Source organism: Ovis canadensis, chromosome X (assembly GCF_042477335.2).
Source record: "Ovis canadensis isolate MfBH-ARS-UI-01 breed Bighorn chromosome X, ARS-UI_OviCan_v2, whole genome shotgun sequence".
NCBI lineage: Eukaryota > Metazoa > Chordata > Mammalia > Artiodactyla > Bovidae > Ovis > Ovis canadensis.
Genome location: NC_091727.1, coordinates 70,836,588 through 70,848,529, shown reverse-complemented (window position 1 = coordinate 70,848,529; position 11,942 = coordinate 70,836,588).

Genomic DNA, 11,942 nt, shown 5'->3' with positions numbered 1-11,942 from the left:
ATAGTATACATGTTTCAATGCCATTCTCCCACATCATCCCCCAAACTCTCCCTCTCCCTCAGAGTCCAAAAGTCATCTGTGTCTCTTTTGCTGTCTCGCATACAGGGTTATCATTACCATCTTTCTAAATTCCATATATATGTGTTAGTATACTGTATTGGTGTTTTTCTTTCTGGCTTACTTCACTCTGTATAATAGGCTCCAGTTTCATCCACCTCATTAGAACTGATTCAAATGTATTCTTTTGAATGGCTGAGCAATATTCTATTCTGTATATGTACCACAGCTTTTTTATCCATTCATCTGCTGATGGACATCTAGGTTGTTTCCATGTCCTAGCTATTATAAACAGTGCTGTGATGAACATTTGGGGTACACGTGTCTCTTTTGATTCTGGTTTCCTCAGTGTGTATGCCCAGCAGGGGGATTGCTGGGTCATAAGGCAGTTCTATGTACAGTCTTTTAAGGAATCTCCACACTGTTCTCCATAGTGGCTGTACTAGTTTGCATTCCCACCAACAGTGTAAGGGGGTTCCCTTTTCTCCACACCCTCTCCAGCATTTATTGCTTGTAGACTTTTTGGATAGCAGCCATTCTGACTGGTGTGAAGTGGTACCTCATTGTGGTTTTGATTTGCATTTCTCTGATAATGAGTGATGTTGAGCATCTTTTCATGTGTTTGTTAGTCATCCGTATGTCTCCTTTGGAGAAATGTCTGTTTAGTTCTTTGGCCCACTTTTTGATTGGGTCATTTATTTTTCTGGAATTAAGCTGCAGGAATTGCCTGTAGATTTTTGAGATTAGTTCTTTGTCAGTTGCTTCACTTGCTGTTATTTTATCCCACTCTGAAGGCTGTCTTTTCACTTTGCTTATAGTTTCCTTTGTTGTGCAGAAGCTTTTAATTTTAATTAGGTCCTATGTGTTTATTTTTGCTTTTATTTCCAATATTCTGGGAGGTGGGTCATAGAGGATCCTGCGTGACTTATGTCCAAGAGTGTTTCGCCTATGTTCTCCTCTAGGAATTCTATACTTTCTGGTCTTACATTTAGATCTTTAACCCATTTTGAGTTTATTTTTGTATGTGGTCTTAGAAAGTGTTCTAGTTTCATTCATTTACAAGTAGTTGACCAGTTTTCACAGCACCACTTGTTAAAGAAATTGTCTTTAATCCATTGTATAGTCTTGCCTCCTTTGTCAAAGATAAGGTGTCCATAGGTGCATGGATTTATCTCTGGGCTTTCTATTTTGTTCCATTGATCTATATTTCTGTCTTTGTGCCAGTACCATACTGTCTTGATGACTGTGGCTTTGTAGTAGAGGCTGAAGTCAGGCAGGTTGATTCCTCCAGTTCCATTCTTCTTTCTCAAGATTGCTTTGTGATTCGAGGTTTTTTGTATTTCCATACAAATTTTAAAATTATTTGTTCTGGCTCTGTGAAAAATACCATTGGTAGCTTCATAAGGATTGCATTGAATCTGTAGATTGCTTTGGGGAGTATACTCGTTTTCATGATATTGATTCTTCTGATCTATGAACATGGCATATTTCCCCATTTATTAGTGTCCTCTTTGATTTCTTTCACCAGTGTTTTATAGTTTTATATATATAGGTCTTTAGGTTCTTTGGGTAGATATATTCCTAAGTATTTTATTCTTTTCGTTGCAATGGAGAATGGAATTGTTTCCTTAATTTCTCTTTCTATTTTCTCATTATTAGTGTATAGAATTGCAAGGGATTTCAGTGTGTTGATTTTATATCCTGCCACTTTACTATATCCATTGATTAGCTCTAGTAATTTTCTGGTGGAGTCTTTAGGCTTTTCTATGTAGAGGATCATGTCATCTGCAAACAGTGAGAGTTTTACTTCTTTTCCAATCTGGATTCCTTTTATTTCTTTTTCTGCTGTGATTGCTGTGGCCAAAACTTCCAACACTATGTTGAATAGTAATGGTGAAAGTGGACCCCCTTGTCTTGTTCCTGACTTTAGGGGGAATGCTTTCACTTTTTCACCATTGAGGATAATGTTTGCAGTGGGTTTGTCATATAAGCTTTTATTATGTTGAGGTATGTTCCTTCTATTCCTGCTGTCTGGAGGGTTTTTATCATAAATGGATGTTGGATTTTATCAAAGGCTCTCTTATCTACTGAGATAATCAAATCACTTTTATTTTTCAATTTGTTAATGTGGTGAATTACATTGATTGATTTGCGAATATTGAAGAATCCTTGCATCCCTGGAATAAAGCCCACTTGGTCATGGTGTATGATCTTTTTAATGTGTTGCTGGATTCTGATTGTTAGAATTTTGTTAACGATTTTTTCATCTATGTTCATCAGTGATATTGGCCTGTAGTTTTCTTTGTTTGTAACCTCTTTGTCAGGTTTTGGTATTATGGTGATGGTGGCCTCATAGAATGAGTTTGGAAGTTTACCTTCCTCTGCAATTTTCTGGAAGAGTTTGAGTAGGATAGGTATTAGCTCGTCTCTAAATTTTTCATAGAATTCAGCTGTAAAGCCGTCTGGACCTGGGCTTTTGTTTGCTGGAAGATTTCTGATTACAGTTTCGATTACCTTGTTTGTGATGGGTCTGTTAAGATTTTCTATTTCTTCCTGGTTCAGTTTTGGAAAGTTGTACTTTTTGAAGGATTTGTCCATTTCTTCCATGTTGTCCATTTTATTGGCATATAATTGCTGATAGTAGTCTCTTATGATCCTTGGTATTTCTCTGTTGTCTGTTGTGATCTCTCCATTTTCATTTCTAATTTTATTGATTTAATTTTTCTCCCTTTGTTTCTTGATGAGACTGGCTAATGGTTTGTCAATTTTATTTATCCTCTCAAAGAACCAGCTTTTGGCTTTGTTGATTTTTGCTATGGTCTCTTTTGTTTCTTTTAGATTTATTTCTGGCCTAATTTTTAAGAGTTCTTTCCTTCTACTAACCCTGGGGTTCTTCATTTCTTCCTTTTCTAGTTGCTTTAGGTGTACAGTCAGGTTATTTTTCTGACTCTTTTTCTTGTTTCTTGAGATGTGCCTGTATTGCTATGAACCTTCTCCTTAGCACTGCTTTTACAGTGTCCCACAGGTTTGGGGTTGTTGTGTTTTCATTTTCATTCATTTATATGCATGTTTTGATTTCTTCCTTGTTTTTTTTTTTTTTTTGTGTGTGTGTGTGTGGGTGTGTGTGTGTGTGTGTGTGATTTGTTGGTTATCCAGCAGCGTGTTGTTCAGCCTCCATATGTTGGAATTTTTAATAGTTTTTCCCCTGTAATTGAGATCTAATCATACTTCATTGTGGTCAGAAAAGATGCTTGGAATGATTTCAATTTTGTTGAATTTACCAAGGCTAGATTTATGGCCCAGGATGTGATCTATCCTGGAGAAAGTTCCATGTGCACTTAAGAAAATGTGAAATTCATTGTTTTGGAGTGAAATGTCCTATAGATAACAATTAGATCTAACTGGTCTATTGTATCATTTAAATTTTATGTTTAGTTGATTTATCCATAGGTGTGAGTGGGGTATTAAAGTCACCCACTATTATTGTGTTATTGTTAATTTCCCCTTTCATTCTTGTTAGCATTTCTCTTACATATTGTGGTGCTTCTAGGTTGGGTGCATATATATTTATAATTGTTATGTCTTCTTCTTGGATTGATCCTTTGATCTTTCTTTGTCTCTTTGCAAAGCCTTTGTTTTAAAGTCTATTTTATTTGATATGAGTATTGCTCCTCCTGCTTTCTTTTGGTCTCTATTTGCATGGAATCTTTTTCCAGCCCTTCACTTTCAGACTGTATGTGTCCCTTGTTTTGAGGTGGGTATCTTGTAGACAACATGTATAGGGGTCTTGTTTTTGTATCCATTCAGCCAGTCTTTGACTTTTGGTTGGGGCCTTCAACCCATTTAGGTAATTATTGATAAGTATGACTGCCAGGAGCCACCACAGGAGACCCCACCCATGACAAAGGTCATGCGGAGAAGACCTGACAGGCAAAGGCCGATCAGGATTCATGGGACTCCCCGGACCTGCTCGAGCATCTACCCCCAAACCAGAATCTGTCTGTCTTACTATTTTATGCCTTTCACCAACTCTTCTGACATTAACAGGGGGCTATCCCCAACCACATTTCTCTGGAGAAAATCAACTTAGGGCTCTAGCTAATAAGTCTCCTGGACATGAAAGGAATATTTCAATTCAAACCCCCTCTGTTGGCATTCTAGCTTGCTTGGTAGGTTTATCTAGACTCTTGCAGCTACGCATGTGATTATTCATAGCCTCCCAACTGTGAGAGGCTTGGGAAGCCTAAAATATTCTTAAAATATAGAGCCTTTCAAAGAGTTAAAAGTTATTAGAATAGTGCTGGTGTAGGATTTCATTGTTGAGCCAATGCTTGCTGCTAAGTTACCGTATCTTTTATCCACTGTGCACCTAGGACTGCATTAGTTAACATAGTTGGAATGTAAGAAAAACAAGTGTAGCCTTAAAATTAACCATATCAGACCTTTGAGCTAATTGGTTCTTTCTTTGTTGTAACTCACTGCACCTTGGCTTCGTGACAATGTAACTCTGTTTAATACTTTCTGAGGCGGACATAGATTAGAAATACACAGAAAAAAAAACACTTCAAGGGAAAATAAGTTTTCTGGTTGAGCAGCCTTTATTGAAAGAGGGTCATAAAATGTCCACAGGCCTCCAAGGCCAGAAGATAATGTACACAATATTGTTTATGGGGAGGGTATGCAGAAAAAATCCTGGTTTCGATAAAGACAAAACAGATGTAATGTTTGGGCTGACTCTGTATGACTTTGCATCTTTCATTTCCCCTTATGTATAAGTCAAGGTATAAAAGTTCTTTTTGAAAATATAGTTACAGTCCTCACTCACCAAAGAACCTTGGTTTTCCCGTGTCAATCATTCTCTCTCTCTCCCTCCCTTTCTCCCTCTCCCTCCCTCTCTTTTTCAGGCTGATCCCTTGGAGTACAGATGCTCTCTGCATTCACTTTCCTGCCTGGGCTTCTAAGACCCAATCAAGAAGGTACTCTGTGTCTTCATTCCGGCTAGAAGGCGCTCTGTGTCAGTGAGAGGGCACCTGTGGCCTCTGTGAATAGAGCAAGTCCCTTGTCTGGGACTTTATTGGCTTTCTGTGTAAACCAAAGCATATCAGCTTCTATTCTTTCCTCTCTCATTCATTCATTTATTCATTCACCAACGCCGTTTCTCCTGAGGGTTCCCATGGATCTGGCAGGGGCTGGACCCCAGCATATGACCCCGTTGGCATTTACTTTATTGTTTTGGGTTTGAGTTTATACACCCTTTCCGTGTTTCCTGTCTAGAGAAGATCCTTTAGCATTTGTTGGAGAGCTGGTTTGGTAGTGCTGAATTCTCTCAGCTTTTGCTTATCTGTAAAGCATTTTTTTATTAAAATTTATTTATTTTATTTGGAGGCTAATTAATTTACATATTGTATTGGTTTTGCCATACATCAACATGAATCTACCACAGGTGTACACGTGTTCCCCATCCTGAACCCCCTTCCACATCCCTCCCCGTACCATCCCTCTGGGTCATCCCAGTGCACCAGCCCCAAGCATCCTGTATCCTTCATCAAAACTGGAGTAACGATTTGTTTCTTATATGATATTATACATGTTTCAATGCCATTCTCCCAAATCATCCCACCCTCTTCCATTCTCCTTCATATTTGAATGAGATCCTTGTTGGGTACAGTAATCTGGGCTGCAAGTTATTTTCTTTCATCACTTTAAGTATGTCCTGCCATTCCCTCCTGGCCTTAAAAGTTTCTATTGAAAGATCAGCTGTTATCGTTATGGTAATCCCCTTGTATTTTATTTGTTTTTCCACTCCTGCTTTTAATATTTGTTCTTTGTGTTTGATCTTTGTTAATTTGATGATATGTGTCTTGGGGTATTTTACCTTCGGTTTATCCTGTTTGGGACTCTCTGGGTTTCTTGGACTTGGGTGATTATTTCCTTCCCCATTTTAGGGAAATTTTCAACTATTATCTCCTCAAGTATTTTTCATGGTCTTTCTGTCTTCTTCTTCTGGGACTTCAATGATTCGAATTTTGGGGCGTTTAACATTGTCCTGGAGGTCTTGGAGATTGTCCTCATTTCTTTTAATTCGTTTTTCCTTTTGCATCTCTATTCTTTTATTTTTACCATTCTATCTTCTAACTCACTAATCCTATCTTCTGCCTCAGTTATTCTACTATTTGTTCCCTCCAGAGTGTTTTTAATCTCATTTATTGCATTATTCATTATATATTGACTCTTTTTTATTTCTTCTAGGTCCTTGTTAAATCTTTATTGCATCTTTTCATCCTTGTCTCCAGGATATTTGATTCCATTTTGTTTTCAAGATTTTGGATCATTTTCCCTATCATTGTCCAGAATTCTTTATCAGGGAGATTCCCTATCTCTTCCCTTTTTGTTTGGTTTGATGGGCATTTATCCTGTTCCTTTACCTGCTAGGTATTCCTCAGTCTCTTCATCTTGTTTATATTGGTGTGTTTGGAGTGGCCTTTCTGTGTTCTGGCAGTTTGTGGAGTTCTCTTTATTGTGGAGTTTCTTCACTGTGGGTGAGGTTGTATGGGTGGCTTGTCAAGATTTCCTGCTTAGGGAAGCTTGTGCCTGTGTTCTGGTGGGTGGAGCTGGATTTCTTCTCTCTGGAGTGCAATGAAATGTCCAGTAATGAGTTATGAGATGTCAATGGGTTTGGAGTGACTTTGGGCAGCCTGTATTTTGAAGCTCAGGGGTGTGTTCCTGTGTTGCTGGAGAATTTGCCTGGTATGTCTTGCTCTGGAACTTGTTGGCCCTTGGGTGGTGCTTGGTTTCAGTGTAAGTATAGAGGCATTTCGTGAGCTCCTGTTGATTAATGTTCCCTGGAGTCAGGAGTTCTCTGGTGTTCTCAGGATTTGGACTTAAGCCTCCTGCTCTTGGTTTTCAGTCTTATTTTTACATTAGTTTCAAGAATTCTCCATCTCTACAGCATTGTTGATAAAACATCTAGGTTAAAGATGAAAGGTTTCTCCACAGTGAGGGACACGCAGAGAGGTTCATAGAGTTACATGGAGAAGAGAAGAAGGAGGAGGGAGATAAAGGTGACCCAAATGAGTTGAGGTGGAATCAAAAGAGGAGAGAGCAAGCTAGCCAGTAATCACTTCCTTATGTGTGCTCCATGGTCTGGACTGCTCAGTGATGTTCATGGAGTTATACAGAGAAGAGAAGAAGGAGGAAGGAGACAGAGGTGGTGAGGAGGATAAAGCGAAGAATCAAAAGGAGAGAGACAGATCCAGCCAGTAATCAGTTCCATAAGTGTTCTCCACCATCTGGAACGCACAAAGAGAGTCACAGACTTGGGCAGAGAAGAGAAGGGGGAGGGAGGAGATAGAGGCGACCTGGTGGAGAAAAAGGAGAGTTCAAAGGGGGAGAGAGCAGTCAACCCAGTAATCTCACTCCCAGGTAAAAATGGATACTGAACATTGGGTTCTTAAAGGTACAAAATTGATAACAAATACCAAAAATCAACGATTAAAAATCAAGAGTAGAGGTTGGATTTTCAAAAATAAAATATTAAGGAAAAAAAGTCAGAAAAATTATAATGTGTATATATATATATATATGAAGTTTGATTTTAAAAATAGGGTCTCTTTTTTGCAAAGTAATTGTAGGTTATAAAAATGAAAATTAAAGGAGTAATAGAGGACATAAAAATTTTAAAAATTAAAGAATGATAGTAAAAAAAATATCTAGGACTTTCTTTGGTATTGTTTTGGGCAATGTGGGTCAGTTCATTTTCAGATAGTTCCTTGATCTGGCTTATATTTCTCAAGATCTATAGGCCCCTTCCTATGTAGTCGGTACTAACTACAGGGTTTTAATCTATTGCACCTATCACTTCCAAGGCAGTTCCCTCTGTTTTAGCTTCTTCTATTTGCTGGTCTCTTCAGTGTCTAATTTCTGCCCTGACACAAGGGGGCGGTGGTGGACACATTTTTAGGCTCACTTGTTCAGTCGTCCTGTGGGGAGGGAGTTCAGTTCAGCTCGGACGCTCAGTCATGACTGACTCTTTTTGACCCCATGAATCACAGCACGCCAGGCCTTTCTGTCCATCACCAACTCCTGGAGTTCACTCAGACTCACGTCCATTGAGTTAGTGATGCCATCCAGCCATCTCATCCTCTGTCATCCCCTTCTCCTCCTGCCCCGAATCCCTCACAGCATCAGTCTTTTCCAGTGAGTCAACCCTTCGTAAGAGGTGGCCAGAGTACTGGAGTTTCAGCTTTAGCATCATTCCTTCCAAAGAAATCCCGGGGCTGATCTCCTTCAGAATGGACTGGTTGGATCTCCTTGCAGTCCAAGGGACTCTCAAGAGTCTTCTCCAACACCACAGTTCAAAAGCATCAATTCTTCGGCACTCAGCCTTCTTCACAGTCCAACTCTCACATCCATACATGACTACTGGAAAAACCATAGCCTTGACTAGACGGACCTTAGTTGGCAAAGTAATGCCTCTGCTTTTGAATATGCTATCTAGGTTGGTCATAAATTCTCTTCCAAGGAGTAAGGGTTTTTTAATTTCATGGCTGTAATCACCATCTGCAGTGATTTTGGAGCCCAAAAAAAAAAAGTCTGACACTGTTTCCACTGTTTCCCCATCTATTTCCCATGAAGTGATGGGACCGGATGCCATGATCTTCATTTTCTGAATGTTGAGCTTCAAGCCAACTTTTTCACTCTCCACTTTCACTTTCATCAAGAGGCTTTTTAATTCCTCTTCACTTTCTGCCATAAGGGTGGTGTCATCTGCATATCTGAGGTTATTGATATTTCTCCCGGCAATCTTGATTCCAGCTTGTGCTTCTTCCAGCCCAGAGTTTCTCATGATGTACTCTGCATAGAATTTAAATAAGCAGGGTGACAATATACAGCCTTGACGTACTCCTTTTCCTATTTGGAACCAGTCTGTTGTTTCATGTCCAGTTCTAACTGTTGCTTCCTGACCTGCATACAGATTTCTCAAGAGGCAGGTTAGGTGGTCTGGTATTCCCATCTCTTTCAGAATTTTCCACAGTTTATTGGGATCCACACAGTCAAAGGCTTTGGCATAGCCAATAAAGCAGAAATAGATGTTTTTCTGGAACTCTCTTGCTCTTTCCATGATCCAGCGGATGTTGGCAATTTGATCTCTGGTTCCTCTGCCTTTTCTAAAACCAGCTTGAACATCTGGAACATGGTTCACATATTGCTGAGGCCTGGCTTGGAGAATTTTAACCATTACTTTACTATCATGTAAGATGAGTGCAATTGTGTGGTAGTTTGAGCATTCTTTGGCATTGCCTTTCTTTGGAATTGGAATGAAAACTGACCTTTTCCAGTCCTGTGGCCACTGCTGAGTTTTCCAAATTTGCTGGCGTATTGAGTGCAGCACTTTCACAGCATCATCATTCAGGATTTGAAATAGCTCAACTGGAATTCCATCACCTCCACTAGCTTTGTTCGTACTGATGCTTTTAAGGCCCACTTGACTTCACATTCCAGGATGTCTGGCTCTCGATGAGTGATCACACCATCGTGATTATCTGGGTCATGAAGATCTTTGTGTATTTTTGCCACCCCTTCTTAATATCTTTTGCTTCTCTTAGGTCCAGACCGTTTCTGTCCTTTATCGAGCCCATCTTTGCATGAAATGTTCCCTTGATATCTCTCATTTTCTTGAAGAGATCTCTAGTCTTTCCCATTCTGTTGTTTGCCTCTATTTCTTTGCATTGATCACTGAAGAAGGCTTTCTTATCTCTTCTTGCTATTCTTTGGAACTCTGCATTCAGATGCCTATATCTTTCCTTTTCTCCTTTGCTTTTCACCTCTCTTCTTTTCACAGCTATTTGTAAGGCCTCTCCAGACAGCTATTTTGCTTTTTTGCATTTCTTTTCCATGGGGATGGTCTTGATCCCTGTCTCCTCTACAATGTCACGAACCTCATTCCATAGTTCATCAGGCACTCTGTCTATCAGATCTAGGCCCTTAAATCTATTTCTCACTTCCACTGTATAAGCGATTTGATTTAGGTCATACCTGAATGGTCCAGCGGTTTTCCCTACTTTCTTCAATTTAAGTCTGAATTTGGCAATAAGGAGTTCATGATCTGAGCCACAGTCAGCTCCTTGTCTTGTTTTTGTTGACTGTATAAAGCTTCTCCATCTTTGGCTGCAAAGAATATAATCAATCTGATTTCGGTGTTGACCATCTGGTGATGTCCATGTGTAGAGTCTTCTCTTGTGTTGTAGGAAGAGGGTGTTTGCTATGACCAGTGCATTTTCTTGGCAAAACTCTATTAGTCTTTGCCCTGCTTCATTCCACATTCCAAGGCCAAATCTGCCTGTTACTCCAGGTGTTTCTTGACTTCCTACTTTTGCTTTCCAGTCCCCTATAATGAAAAAGACATCTTTTGGTGGTGTTAGTTCTAAAAGATCTTGCAGGTCTTCATATAACCATTCAACTTCAGCTTCTTCAGCGTTACTGGTTGGGGCATAGACTTGGATAACTGTGATATTGAATGGTTTGCCTTGGAGACGAACAGAGATCATTCTGTCATTTTTGAGAGTGCATCCAAGTACTACATTTCGGACTCTTTTCTTGATCATGATGGCTACTCCATTTCTTCTGATGGATTCCTGCCTGCAGTAGTAGATATAATGGTGGGGAGGGAGGGATGCCAACACTGGCATGTGCTCACAGTGTCTCAGACACACTGGCTTTGCCCCTGCTCATGGCATGTGTACTTTCCCTGTCCACACTGCTTAGGCACTAGGTTGCTCTGCCGGAAACTGTCTGAGGTTGGCCCTGTGTTTTATGCACTTCCCAGGTCTAAGCCGCTCACATTCAGGTACTCAGGTAGTCCTCAGAGGCGCAGACTAGGTTGGGCCTGCATTTTATCCCCTTCCCAGGTCTGAACAGCTCAGGTGATCAGGTGTTTGGTGAGCATGGTCATTGCAACTTATCACCTCCCTCATCCCTGCCGCTCAGTTTTCTGAGTGTACAACCGGCGCACCTTCTCAAGCAGATGTTGACCATCCAGAATCCCAAGAAGTTTTAGTTAGCAAGAAAGCCTGCTTTGCAGTTTGGTAGATAATGCCTCTCTGGGGCTGTGATTGCCCCCTTCCAGCTCTGGCTGCCTGTCACCAGAGGGGGTGGTCTGCAGCCGACTAGCTCTGCTCAATTCTTTGTTCTGTGAGCGGGCCTGGCGGTATCCTAGGTTAGGGCTTTTCGTGTGGTAGCTATCCCACAGTCTGGTTTGCTAGCCCTAATTAATTCCCTCAGATTGCCCTTGGGGCATTCAGCCCCGGTCCTTACTCTAAGCAATGCAGCCCGCACCTCCCTGCCCAACCCCTGCTTGCTAGGGGCGGATGCAGACATCTGCACTGCTTCTCCCCTGGGGAAGTTACTGTTGGGCACGTAATCTGTGGGGTTTATTTATTTAGTTTTCCTCCTGGTTATGTTGCCGTCTGTGGTTCCAAGGCTTGCCACAGACTTGGCAGTGCGACTGTTTCCTGGTGTTTGGAAACCTCTCTTTTTAAGACTCCCTTCCCAGGATGGAGCTCAGTCCCTACCTCTTTTGTCTCTCTTTTTATCTTTTATATTTTTTCCTACCACCTTTTGAAGACAATGGGCTGCTTTTCTGGGTGCCTGATGTCCTCTGCCGGCATTCAGAAGTTGTTTTGTGGAATCTACTTAGTGTTTAAATGTTCTTTTGATGAATTTGTGGGGGAAAAAGCGGTCTCCATGTCCTATTCCTCTGCCATCTTAGGACTGCCTGCTAAAATTATGATATCTTATTTTCAACTGATACCAACTGAACTTTGATAGCATACCTAAATCTTACTTTTACTTCTCCTTCCCCTCACTTTTTAGGTTATTGATGTTAC